Here is a 15,253-nt window from a genome sequence, read left to right as displayed (position 1 = left end):
AGACTGTAAAAAGTAAAACGTTGGATCAACTTAAAAAATGACATTAATTGGTAACACCTAAAAAAATTAAGTAGTTCCAAATTAAAAGTTTTCTCCTAAACTGAAAATTTAAGTTGAAAAAACTTAACAATTCAAGTATTTTTTTAAGTTGATCCAACTTTTCACTTTTACAGTGTAAGTAACTTTGTAATGTGAATATGAAATTATGATTATATTCACATATGCATTTATTTATTTACTAGATACTTAGTGACTTACAAATGAGAAACTTAAATAATGTGATAATGTGAAATATATTTTTATTCCATTTTGGATTACATTAATTGGCTAATATTTGATGCCTTATATACTATACAAATTTCTATAATAAGAGAGACTAAGGCAACACATTTTTCACAAGAGTTTTAATTTCAAAGTTTTCTATATAGGCTGTACGATGATGAAACCTATCGAATCGGAGGCTTTGATGACTGAGACATCCATTAGCGCAACGTCATCAGCATGTGCAAGCGGTAAACAAATACCGGTATGTAGGTCATAGCAGCAAACACACTGTGGAATAATCATGCTGAATTTCTGACATTGACACAATAGTATCTTGTTTGGACGCAAGACCGGGAAAACGGACGTCTTCAAACCTCTTTCACTGTACAAAATAGGACCACCGATAAGGAGCCACCATCACAGAAAAGGTACGTGTGCCATAATACACTGTATCATGGTACGATACAATGTTGCAATTCTTTTTTAATCAAAAATGGAGATTAATTTTTTTACTTTTTTATTTAAAGCCAAAGTGCTTCCACACGTTGACTTTGAAAGCTGCAGGTGTTTTAACATTTTTGGCCATTTTCTCACTCCCGCTAACTTCTGAGACATTGGCCGAACGGCCGTATATGACAGACAACTGGACAGCGACAACTACAGCAGTGGCGGAGGAAGTCATTTGACGCACACAGAGGGATTATAAAATAATAATAATAATACCGATAGTAGAGATTGAAATATCAATACACTGTTGTGGAAAAAATTTCACGATAGTTAGCTGTATCAATATTTTTGCACAGCCCTACTTACGTGTGTCGCAGCCGTCACCAGGGTTGAGTAAGTTACTCAAAAAAAGTTATTAATTACTAGTTACATCTAATTAGATTACTGTACAAATTACTCTCTCCAAAAAGTATTTAATTACTTGTTCCGGATTACTTTCTAAATGCTATTTAAAAAATCATACAAGGACAGGCATGAAATTGCTCTTTTAATTCTTTCGAATAAATCATATAAAACGACATAAATTATTCTGGCCCCACTTTAGGGTCCAATTCTCACTATTAATATAGTCCTAATTACTGCTTATTAATACTTAGTAAAGATGTTGTTAAGTTTAAGTTTTGGTAGAAATTGGGTAGGATTGAAAATGTAGAATAAGGTTTTGCAGAATTAGGCATTAATATGTGCTTTTTAAGTATTAATACACAGACAATATCTCTTAATAATAATGCTAAAAACGCTAATGCTAATTAATAGTGCACTGTAAAAAATACTTTGCTGTCTTAAATTTTTTTGTTGAATCATCTCGGATTTACAAGTCATTTCAACTTACTCTTATTTATCTTGACTAAAGATGAGTTGTTATAACTACAGGTGAGTTGTTATAACTTATAAAATTAAGTTGACTTTTCTCAACTATATTTTATAAGTTGTGACAACTCATCTCTGTGGACATGACTTGTAAATCTGAGTTGATTTAACAAGAAGTATTTTTTACAGTGTGAGAATTGGAAACTAGACTTAAGTGTTACCATTTCTCTTATTAACAAAGTATTTAAAGTAAGAACGATACATAAAGACATTTTAATGTTAGAATATTTTAAGTAGTCCCTTACTCTACTTTTTAAAGGAGAAAGTATTAAAGTACAGTAACTAACTACTTAGGAACTAGTTACACCCAACACTGGCCGTCACATCCTCCGATTCAATAGGTGTCATCATCGTACAGTCTACATGCTTGTCGTACCCAAGTTTAAACGCATCATGTCTCACAGGGTGATACCGTAATGATCTTTAAGGATAGCAAAAATCCTGCAGTGTATCCCGGGCTTTAGACAGCAAAGTAGGCCATCTTTGGTTCCGTCTTTAAACCTCTCTCACTGTACGACATAGGACAACCGATTCAGAGCCATGATCACAGAAATGACCACAATTGTTTCACAATGGCAATCTTTCGTCTGGGACAGCAGAAATCATGCAGTATCCCGGGCTTTACATGCACAACTATCTTGAAAGACACTATGTTGAAAACACTAATACACTAAATCTAAATAATCTTAAAACAAGTCAATTGAATTTCAAAACGAAAAATGGTTCAAAAGGTTTTCCATTTATCTATTAAAGGCCAGAGCCCATCTCACATGCACACACACACACACACACATACAAACACACACACACACTTCTGTGTAAAAGATTTCACCGAAGACCACCTGAAGCACTTCTAGTATGGGGTCTTTCAGTCCGGAACAGAGTTTGAAGATCTCCTGAGATCATCGGTTTTTCTACTTAAGCTCACATATTGAATTTTACTTCCAACTAACGCTGTACAAATGTATTCCTCTGACCTACTGCAGCAGGTAACAGAGTCACATGATGATGGTTTATAGGTGTTAAACTCCATCGAGTCGGTTACTGTAGTTACAGATGCTGACTTGTATTTTACCTCTGCGTTTACAGTCAGGGTTAAATCACTTTACGTGGAACATTCAGCCGTTTTTATCAGTGAGCTACACAACCGCTGCCTCCTCGCATAAATCGCCCAGCCGAGCCGAGGTGTCACCTTTAAATTCTCCTTTGCAAAGTTGTGAATTACGCTTGTATGCGCAAACATGCAATAACAATAACAGTGCAAACGCTTAACATAATACTTCAGCTTTTGATTTGTGAACTGTCTTCTGAGCTTTTATGACCAGTATGAGAAATCCCATCTGGCCCAGGATTTCTTCACTATTTAAAGAGCCGTTTAAATGTCCATCTGACCTCGGCAGAAAAAGGCGACAGAGGGCAGATTAACACATTTCTCTCACGGACTAAAAGATTTTGAAAAAGTAGCTGCTTTAAATAAATGAGGACGATGTGTATTTCGCCTCCAAATACATTTGGATAAATGATGTCGTCTGTGATGTGAACGAGACTCCATCTTAAAGATCTACAGAATATAACACTTCATTTATTCATTCAAATCATTTCTCATCATATTCACCATATATACTGTATGTAAGCCAAACATATCTAAATCTAAATCAGAGCAAAAAATGCATATGGTCTGGGCTCATCCATATGTATATAACCCACAAAATCATAAGCTATACATATAAAGTTTCCAAATTAATTTTTATGCCAAGTTTTTTTTACTCGAATGCCAAATATTCTGCAAAGTCCAACCTCTGCCGCAAATGTAATGACCCAAATGGTCCGTGTTTGGGTCTGATCCAGACCGTAGATCCCAGAAATAGGCCTTAAACATATAGAAAATACATAAGTCAAATATATTACAGTTATGTTTATACAAAGCAAAGTTTTAGAGGGGCTTGAAGATCTAAAAAAAAAAACTTACGCTGAGATTATGACAAAAACCAGCATGTAATATTCTGATAAATGTCAAGAGTCAGGAGGAAGAGTTTTAACCAAATAAAGCACTTCTTTAAAACAAATCACTAAATCTAAACTCGCATATTAAATGTAGGAATTAAACAAAGACTGTCAGTTGTTTGTTACACAACTATTTGACAGTATTTAAACAAAAATAATGATATAACAGGAAGGTGAAAACTATGATGTTATGTGAATATACAGCCAGATTTCACAGGAATTTGTACATATTTTACGAGTTGGCCAATTTGTATGAATTTGTTCTGAGTGAATCATACAAAAATGTACAATTATTGGAAAAATGGCACTTCGCCAGGGTTCGTATACAATAAGTGTCGGAAAGGTTTTTTTCGAATACGTCTTTTTATGGGCACTTCCTCCAAAAAAGCACGCCCACATGTCAATCAGCGGGAGAGCAGAGGATGCTAAATTCACACGACAGCTTTGTTTTATATTCAAGACTCAACAATAGCATGAATAAAGAAGTGTGTTTTTAGATGTAAGGAGAAGAAAGACAGCATTATGGGAAAAAATGGATATAGTTTGTTTATCCGGGGTAGCAGCGGAGTTTTGCGTGAATTTGTTTAACGCTGGATTTTATTGAAAAGTCTCAACTGGGTCATGAGTTGTATGCGCTAAATCAGACTTCTGTTTTATGTTGGAAATAGGCAAGTAAGTGCATATTATATAAATGACACGAACATGTTATGTAGTGAATCGTAAGTTATCCAGTCAGTGTTGTATAAAGTGCTGCATGACTCGTGACTCGCTCCTCCCGCAGCTCGTAACTCCTCCTTCCGAATTTTTTCTTATGTTATTGGATAGAATCGGTAAAGCTAATCTGTCTTTCATAAATCTGATAAAACTAAAGACTCTTCGGAGATATGAAGGGTATAATACTACTCAATAGGTACTGAAGAAAAACCATTGCTTCACCAATTGTAATCAACTATATGCCAAAAAACATACATTTTGATAAATCAGTGATCAAACTTAAAAGGCTGTCATCATTTCAAATGTGTAGTATTTTAAAGAGAAGGAAGAAGTTGTAAAATCAACACTAGTCAAAGTTGAATTGCACCTAATGATTGTATTAAATTAGGATTATTGAATATTACAATTATCTATCTACCACCATGCACTTATAACTGTACTACTGTTACTCTGCAAAGGTTATACTAGTTAAATTTACTGTATGTAAAGTATGGTTGTACATCTAAATGATGTGTTTTATTTGGTTTTGTGAGAGCTGGCGAAACATAACATTATCCAGTATTCACAGTGTGATGTATGAGGTAAAGGAAAGGTATCCTTTCACAAATGACACACCTCAGAGGAACAGTTTCCACCTACAGAGGGAAAAAAAACCTTTTTGCCTGTAATTTAACAACCTGTCATGATGATTCAATAACCACTGCAGTTCATTTCAGAAGAATAACACCATTGAATTCATTTGTGCTGTGCTGGTTCTGTAAAAGATATTCATCGCGTTTTTTGAGAATTGTGACTTTATATACACTTAATATATCTGAACTTAAAACCAACGGTTTAGATTCAGTAAATACAGAACGTACAAGAATGTGGATTAATCTCGATAAATGGTGTTGAAACCACAACCGGAGGCAGGCGGATATTGGCTTTAATTCCCATTTCTCCATTTTGCAATAATGAATTCAAAAATGAAGTTCAAAGGGCTTTAGTGCACAGAGTCAGTCGACCCTTTACCTTAACCTTCAAGAACTTGTCCAGATATCATCTTAATCAGTCAAAAATAAAAAATTTATTACCAATATATTGAACCATTTGTTTATAATTAGCTAAACCCCTGATGATAGAGTCCAGACATCTGAAAAATATCAGTCTGCATGAAAAATACTTTAAGAGACAACATACTTTGTAGGAATTCTGTGAATTAAAATGCACAAACCAGAAGCAATAATACCCAACAAATAGCGAATGGACGGCTTTTAAAATAAGATTTTATTTTTGTATGCGCATTTATGAGCAAGAAACAACGTTATGACATTTCAACGCAATGTTATGGCAATTCGTATGCATTTTCAGAGGTGGCTAATTCGTATTCATTCGTACAACTACATTTGTGCATTTTTGGTTTTCTTTTTACTCCTGTGATGTTGGGGTTAGGAGAAAGTTATGGGTGGGCTTTCATCATGGTTTTTTATGATAAATGTACGTTTTTGTATGATTCACTGCGTACAAATGATTATGAATAAGCCAACTCATTAAATACGTACAAATTCTCAGGAGATCAGGCTGGATTTGTAACAAAAATTTTGATTAAATTATTCGTGTTTGCTGACAAGAATTTCCGCTGTTTTTCGTGTCTCTGGAGACTAATGTATTTTTCGTCCATCCCAGCACAAATTTCTATCAATGGCTTTTCGTGTCTGTGCCACGACTTTCTTTATCGTGTCAATTTATTTTTTTCTCATCATTCTTTCCTATTTTTAAATCATTGTTGCTTGGGGTTGGGGTTAGATTCGGGGTTTGCGTATGTAATTTTATGCATTGGTTTCTACATGTTTTTCGTCCGCTTTTAAAACTATTCTCGTCTGGAGTTGGGGTTAGAGTTGGGGTTTGGGTTAGGAAGTCACAGAAAGTGATTCTAACCCCAACCCCAAGCGACAATGGTCAAAAAAATTGAAAACCACGAAGGAAAAAAATATATTTAAATTGACACGATAAAGAAAGTCGTGGCAGAGACACGAAAAGCCATTGATAGAAATTACTGCTGGGAAGGATGAAAAAGACACTAGGGATCGACCAATATGGATTTTTCAGTGCCGATGCCGATACTGATTTTTGTTTCATCGGCTTTAGCCGATGACCGATACAGGCTGCCGATTTTCTTTAGCCGATATTTGAAGCCGATACTGCTTTTGCTCACTCAATTTACATCATAAAAATTATGTAAAAAAAAGGGCACGTTGTTAAAAAGAGATGTTATTAGTTTGGACAGTTCTTACATTTATTTAAGTCTAGGACTACTAATCCCTGTCTGGGAAACCACCCCATAGAGATAAGAAATAAAAACCTCTTTGTTCAGCTATGATCAGCTGTTAGGCCGAGCTTTCATGGAAAGGTTGGTTGTTTTTAGTCACATGACCTGCAATCGATTGGGGCTTCCAGCATTCTGTCTGTAAATAATGGCGTAAAAAAATCGGCGAACACGGCAACCATGTATCGGCCGATGCCGATACACATAAAACTCGCAAATATCGGCCCGATATGCCGATATATCGGTCTATCACTAAAAGACACTTGTCTCCAGAGACACGAAAAACAGCGAAAATTTGTGTAAGCAAACACGAATAAATTAATCAAAATGTTCGTTACTATAACACAACTTGTCGTGAGACTGTTGCAATGTGACAATGCTCAAAGCTGCACTTTAAACCACCAAATATTGACATCTGAGATACATTTTGGTAACTTTAACATTTGTATGTAATTGCTCAAAAGCTGTTTATGCCTGAATGTAAATGTTATGAAAAAATTATATTACAATGAATCTTTCTTTAAAATCAAAATGACACATCATTCACAGTTCATTCAAGGTTCATATTTTTCCAGTGACATTTTAAAGAAAAAAAATCTCAAGGATTAAAGGGAAAAGTCATCAAAAAGAATCTGCAAAATAATCTGCCAAGTCATTATACATGAACCCTCTCATTTGGCCACAATTGATGAAATGTTCATAACACTTTTAAAAAATTACCTATTAAACATTTCCTGCCTCAAAGTGTTAAACACTCAGCCGGTCCGAAGGCTTAACCTAAAGCTACACGTTGATGGTGCAGAAAAGCGATCCAGCGCACGGGAGCTGTCGCCACATTACAGAAAGGTGCATTATCGAGTGCTTTTCTAACATGCTCGCAGTTTCCAAGCAACTTGGCTTTCCACAAACCAAAATCCTCTGCCAGCCAGCACGTAGAGAGAGCGAGGAAAGAGCAAAAAAAAACGATAGACTAAGAGGCATCTAAAGTTAAATTTAAAGATGTGTTTCTTTTGGACGCCTGTCTGTGAAGCCATAAACCAAGGGAGACATTTTCATACTCAACATTTTTCATGGTTGCGTTCAGAGTTTCCTCCCTTCCTTGTGCTCCACCTTGGCTTTGGTTACCTACTGCCGTACTGGCTACAGACCACAGGCGACGGGGCATCAGCGCCTCGTGAAAACCCCACCGCCCACCCCCTTTGGACGGGGCCCGGTTGTCCTTGGCCGGCTCTCGGACTCGGGCCGATCCTCAGAGACTCGCACTACTGAAGAATGCTTTCAACACCCGCGTGATTTTAAAGTAATGCCTTGTGCGCACACTTAAGTCCAATCGCAGAGCGTTTCTGGTGCTAATCTAAAGAGTCCCAGGCCGACGCTGCCATGCCAAACAGGCTAATAAATGGGCGTTTTCTGCCAACTCTGTGGCACGTTTGGGTTGTAGTTTGTTATTAATTAACACTAAGCGCTCCTCTGGTGAAGATTTATCACTTGCCCTTTACGTCTCCACAACGGGCGTATTTATGCCGGTTATTATAACCTAGTTCAGCGTGCAATGATATAAAAAAACAAAGACAGAGAAGCAAATTACTGTCATCAAAGGTGGAACAAAGAGGATATTTAGCTCGGTTTCTATAACCGAGACGCCCGTGGCTTTTGAATTTATTGAGTTTCAACTTAATGGTTTCAGCCATGTGGCCTATAAATGGCAAAGCTTTAAATGCATGTAAAGTATGAAACAACTCAACTAAAGTTTATATTATCATTAATCCCACAGGAGCGTCACAACACTGGACTATTTTAACCTTAAACTGTACAGACGAGGCCAGAAAATTCTGAAATTCTGTCAAAAAACCTGTACAACTCATATTTCACCACAAATAATTATAATTTTATTATAAGTAATAAAATAATAGTTTGCTTCAGGAAAATGAAGATATTTTTCACGACCTTGGCATTTGTTTCCATTGTGAGATTCATGACAATTATGTGCGTTACCATAATGCAAATCAATAATGCAAGAAAATCAAACTGAACTATAAAGTATTTATACATCAACACATTTTTAACCTGTCATTGTTTGATAGCACTTTTAATGTTACCCAACAAAATCTTCTGTATTATAGTCATGAGAATAACTTTTTATAGTAATGAGAATTACAAAAATAACCTGTTTACACATATGGTCATGAGAACAGGAATTAAAGATATGTCATAAATGGGTTTACAAGTAATTGTGACCGATGAGCAATTGTTTTAAATGTTGCTTGGGGTGAAATTTGTCAGGTTTTTCCTGTAATGAGTTTGCGAGTTTCTATTTTCACACCACTTTAGTTTGTGCTTTCTCAGTTCATCAGAGTCTCATTTTGAAGACGGGCCTACTGTAAAACACCAGGCCACAAGGATGATTATTAACAATACAAATACTATATAAGCAGAAATGCTTCATTAGTTTTTATTTACAGTACATAATCACTGTACTCATTTAGAAGAAGAAATCTTCAAACAGAATATCTAATAATAGCATCAACGGCGTTTAATGTTGTCAGGAAGATGAAGGAGATGATGGCTACATTATAACACATACAATATAACTCCTTCTGATATCAAAGCAACATTTAACATTAAATCAGAAAAAATCCAAAGTGCTCAGAAATAGCTGAAGAAATTATTTAGAAAAAAATTGGAGGTGCTCTTTGGTATAGGGTATACAAAACGTGAATCCAAGGCACTCTTCGTATTTCAAATAATATTATAAAAACCCTTTATTTAGACATGGCTATAACATTAAAAACATTAAACTGGGCAGCAACCCACTTGTCTTTAACATTGTTCAATATAAGTGGCCTATGCTGATACTTTACTCTTTAGCACAATGGTCAAATATAAATTATCACAATATTTATTAGCCCATTCTCATGAAAAGCATATAAAAAAATAGCATGCAGTGTGCAAAAAATACGCCAATTTCCTATATGAGACGCTAGTCCTTCCTGTTCACTTAATAGACCCCTTTTGCGCGGACGTCACAGATATGTCACGGCTCTAGCTGGAGGCAAAACAAACGGAAAACTTACTGGAGGCGGCTAATACAAACCAACACAGGGTCGGCTACACAAGGAGCTTTTAAAATGTCGTCTTGTTGTGTTGTTGGTTGCCAGAATCGACGGAGAACAGGCAATTTGAAGTTTTAACGGATACCTGCTGCCACTGCCAGACAAAAAAAAAACGACGACAGCTATGGTTAAAGCTAAGAAAACTCCAGACCTGCAAACTCCTCAGAGTAAAAAAGGTGACAGTGTCGCGCGCGCGGGCTTTGCTTATTTTTTGTGATTTTAATATGATTCTGAGCAGGACTTAAAAATCTGCATACTTTAATCAAAAATCAATGTTAAAACATCCTTGAGGCTTAAGGAGAACGACACATTTAATATTTTACAAATGCTTTTATTTACAACTCACGGAAACGCCTGGAAGTGTTGTGAAGCATGAGACTGAAATAAAAAAACAACAAGAGACAGACAGAAATGAAAAAAATATATATTTTGCTGATGTTCGCGAAAGCCACTTTGTCCTCAGCCGGCATCTGTGCAAGGTTGACGATGACGGGCCATTGTGAATGACAGTGAGTGCTCCCCCAAAGTGCCCAGAACCATTGCCTGAAAAGAAATTAAAATCATTAAAATATAACCTTGCAAACTATCATACATAGGACTAATATGATAAAACAACATGTCTCCATACTGTATGAATGATATGCAGTGAATATAAAAAATACATTTCTGTTCAATAATTATAGTAATAATGCATTTTATATGTAGGGCTCCTTACATTGAATAAACAATCTCAAAGTGCAAGTGTTCATAATGTAAATTCAACAAACAATACAATGTAAAGATTTTAAATGACAGACTTTGATGCAAAATGTAGTCCTTTATTATACAAAAATTTGCTGTTGGTGTATTAGCCTAGGACAACACGCTCGCCAGGTTGTTTTATCTAAATAGCCCTATGTTGTTAGAAATTACTGCTTAGTAACTGTTACACAGCCACCAGGAATGAATGGGGCTATGCTAAATCCTAACACATTCACAACGCGATGTACAAAGATTAAGTGCATGCATTGAAAAAAATAGGTATGTATTAATTAGTATAAGTTGAGGTAAGAACATAGTAAAATATTGAAAAACTGTGGTGTTTTCCTTTAACATTACTCTCGCATCAGCTATTGTGTAAACAGTCACATTTACCCACAACACGAATGACTGCCTGCGCAAGCGCGCACCACAGCCACCATGCATAAGTTATTCAGGATAACGGTAGCTCAGAATTCGAGTAGTAACGTTAGCCGTACATCTCGGAACTCAGGGCAGAGCACCTGGGTAACGATAAGCCTAGCTAACAATCGTCCTTGCTAAGTTAGCTAACATTAGTCATTTTGCTCGAAGCATAGGCAAACTTTAATTAGGTAATTAAATCAAGCAAACAAATAGTTGTTGTTTTTGCTCCAAAAAAGTTGACTTACCTCGAATAAGATGGTTCCTTCACGTTAAAAGTGTCCATCAGACTCGCGTGGTAGAGGTGTGTCTCTCATCCAAAGGACCGAGCTGTCTTCAAGATTCTGAAGGAAGTGCTAAGATTCCGATTGGCCCAGAGAAAAGTCAATTATAAGAATTATCCAATAATGTTTGGCAATTATAGCCCGCATGGCATTCAAATGAAGGGCAGCCTCCCGACCCCCCCACCTAAAAAAAAACCAAAAACTCTCCGGTTCTACGCGATTCACGTGAATGACCCAATTGACCAAGAAAACGCCGATTGTCGCCGAAAGGGACAAGTTTGCAGGTCTGAAACTCGCTAGCTACCGTCTGTTAAAGCGTTGAGGGGAATCTTTCTGCCTCCAGCTAAGCCCCGCCCACACAAATACGTCACATTGTTTATCAACTGTAAAAGGGTCTATACAGCACATGGATTGTAGGCAACATTTTAATTCCTGGGGCGGTTGACGTGGACAAGATCAAAATGATCATAATTCCTCCCGCTTCGGACTCACTGCAAACTAAATCCTGTTAGCATTGCATTGTGACCAAATCCTTCAAACATGGTAAGGAGCGTCACAAATACATTGTATTATGGACGGTTTCAGCAGTAACAACATAAACAAGCGGCTGTCGTGGTTCGCACGTAACTTAACTCCGCTAAGAATAAATAACAACAAGGTTCTTTAAACGTAGTTATTTATATAATAAGCAAAAAACAACACATAGATCACCTAGGAAACCAAAACATTTGTTATTTTCAACGAGGCATTTGTTTAAGAGATTAGTTTAGCAACTAGTCATACCATTAAAAAAACAAAACCCGAAGTAAGGTTCGGATCCTGACGTGTATCGCGTCAGCACACATGCGTCTGATGAAACGGTCTATACCAAATACACAAAATAACCTTGTTTTAGCAATGAAATAGGTACACTTTAAAGGAAAACGCCACCATTTTTCAATATTTTACTATGTTCTTACCTCAACTTAGACTAATTAATACATACCTATCTTTTTTCAATGCGTGCACTTGTACAGCGCGTTGTGAATGTGTTAGCATTTAGCCTAGACCCATTCATTCCTTAGGATCCAAAACAGGGATAAATTTAGAAGCCACCAAACACTTCCATGTTTTCTCTATTTGAAGACTATTACATGAGTAAGTATGGTGGCACAAAATAAAACTTTTGTTTGGAGCCATAGCAATGAATGGGGCTAGGCTAAATGCTAACACATTTAAAAAGCGCTGTACAAAGATTAAAAGTGCACGCATTGAAAAAAAGATAGGTATGTATTAATTAATCTAAGTTGTGGTAAGAACATAGTAAAATATTGAAAAATTGTGGTGTTTTCCTTTAATTAAATTGAACACATTGAAAATAAATTGTGACAAATGATGTGGGTTTTTTTTAGCTTTATTACCATTTTGTATTAACTAGAAATTAAGTAAATTGGACAATGAGCAAAGTTAATTTTTTGAATTTGCCCTTAATAAACATGAACATCACTCATGATTTTGGTCATTTGAAGGTTTTTGGGTTAAATAAACCTATAACCCCAAGTGTTAGACAGTAATTTATCACTGTAAAAAAATATTTTTGCACTTAATTTTTTAAGTTTAATCAACTGGAAGTCATTTTAATTGTATTGACTAGTGATGAGTTGCTGTAACATAAAATTAAGTTGACATAACTAATGCAAGTCCAACTTGATTTAATACGTTACAGCAACTCATCACTTGTCAATGACTAGTTTTTAATCCTGACTAAATTACTAATCCTAGTTGATTAAATTTAAAAATGTAAGTGCAAAAATATATTTCCTTGTTGCACTTAAATGTTTTAGTTTAAACTACTTAAATGAATAAGTCAGTTTAACTTTTTTGACTAGTTAGAAGTTGCTAAAAATGATAAAAATAAGTTAAATTAATAACTTAATTTTTTTTTTATTCCAACTGTCAGATAAATGGTTAAAATGGTCTCTGGGGCAATACCATTTAAAGAGACCAATATATACCAATTTTTGTACAAATATGTATACAATTGGTACCAATATGTATGCATTTGAGGTAATAATATAATCTATGTACTTTTTGAAAGGGTACCAGCCCAGTGACAGCTATCAACTAGCCTACATAGCAACACCCTAGAAACCTTTGAAAAGATATTATTAAATTTAGCACTTAGCAATAGCATGTTAACCATCCTACTACACACATTACATTTTATTTTATCTTCATTACAACACACGTACAGCAGTGAAGCTTAATTAAAACGCTCAGAAACTACCAAATAACAGCAATATTTACTTTGTTAGTCAGCTGGATGCAGTTCAGAAGAAAATCTTAACGTATCTGAGATATGATTTGTTTAGAAAAAAGGACATTTAACACCAGTGTAATGGAGTTTTAGTGTGGACGGACCACCCTGAGTTTCTCCGCTCTGGTCTTTAATGGACTCATTTTTCATGAACGTAACGATAATGAGCGGATTATCTGTTTCACAGCGCCCACACTGACGGACCGTGAGGAGGAGAGAGAGACGGATGTGTGTTTGTGTGTGTTTGATGGCTCTGCTTGTTAAAGCACGAGAGAAGACAAACACCACACTAGCGGAGTTTGTGTTCTTTGTGTTCCAAAGCAAACATTTAAGATTACAGGAGACGAATGAGATGCTGTGAAGGAGAGAAAAGGGAGTAAGAGAGTAAATGAGAAATCTGTGCTGAATGAGGTGTCGCTTTATGAATGCTGGGTGACTGTAACACGTTTTAGCAACATAACTCAACTGTACTGTAAAGTAATCCAGTGAATAAAATTAAATCTGAATCATAACACCAAAAGTCATGGTATAATGGAAAGCTCTAATGGAGTGTTTGACATATCAATATGTAAGATAGTACGTCCTTCCAAAAAACAGTGTTTTTTTGTGATTGTTGCGTGCAAAAATCCTTGATCTTGCTGCTAAAAATGCAATGGAATATGCGGGATATTTATTCAATTTTATGCAATGAAATTGCGGGAACTTGCAAAAACTGTTGGCAACTTTTCAATGATGTTCATGTCACTTCATAATGTTCCCATAGCAACAGGGGACATGGCTGCACTTGTGTGAAGTAAATGCAACACTTTTCAACTTTCTATGTGATTTTTACAACGAAAATGTGGGGATTATGAAATCATGTACGCGCCGCATATTTTGTGAACGGAAATCTACAATTTATGTTGCGAAAGTGTGGCATATTTGAAAAAATGTGGCCCCGCATAATGCCGACTTTGGCTGATTATGCGTTGAAACATGCGATCGCAGAATCGCGTTTTTCTGGAGGGACTGAATAGTTTCAATTTACACTCTTAGGGCCCTATTTTAACAATCTAAGCGCATTGTCTAAAGCACACAGCGCAACGTCTAAATGGGCATGTCCGAATCCACTTTTGCTAATTTAACGACATGAAAAATGGTTTGTGCGTCGAGCGCATGGTCGAAAAGGGTTGGTCCTATTTTTTTATGAGTAATGGGTGTGTTTTGGGCGTAACGTGCAATAAACCAACGAGAGTCTCAGCTCTCATCCCCTTTAACTCTTTCCCCGCCATTGATGAGATATCTCGTCAATTAAGAGAAAACGCTTCCCCGCCAATGACGAGATTTTCCGTCTTTCCGCAATACCGCTATTATCTTCCGCAACTTTTTAAACCCGGAAGTATTGCCCTATGGCAAGCGGCTGCATGTCCGTGTCTGTTTTAAAGATCGCTCTGAATGGGATCTCTATGAAAAGTCCGTCACAAAAATGGAATTATCTCTGCTTTTTGCATAAAATGTGGTGTTTTTGCAGAAACCTACCCATATTCAAAAGCTGATTACAAAAGAACCACTAAAGGTACTTTTTGTTTGAAAGCAGAGGGTCTGTTCTTTCATTTGGTATATTGTATGTTTATATATTTAAAGAAGAACATTTTCTGGAATGCATTAAACTTTGGTGAAAATCATGAAAAACGCTGGCGCTGGCTGGCAACTTTTTTTAAAAATGCTGGCGGTGAAAGAGTTCAAAGCCAGTTGC

The 15,253-nt window shown here is 36.1% G+C and overlaps 1 long non-coding RNA gene across 1 annotated transcript in view; it reads right to left on the bottom strand.

Annotated features, from left to right (window-relative positions):
- LOC135738526 (uncharacterized) overlaps positions 1 to 15,253 on the bottom strand; it is a 42,209-nt gene that overhangs the window by 506 nt on the left and 26,450 nt on the right. The window lies entirely within an intron of this gene.

This window comes from Paramisgurnus dabryanus, chromosome 12 (assembly GCF_030506205.2).
Source record: "Paramisgurnus dabryanus chromosome 12, PD_genome_1.1, whole genome shotgun sequence".
In the NCBI taxonomy this organism is placed as follows: domain Eukaryota; kingdom Metazoa; phylum Chordata; class Actinopteri; order Cypriniformes; family Cobitidae; genus Paramisgurnus; species Paramisgurnus dabryanus.
The sequence above is the reverse complement of the archived record's forward strand: the minus strand, read 5'-3'. Positions and strand labels throughout refer to the sequence as shown.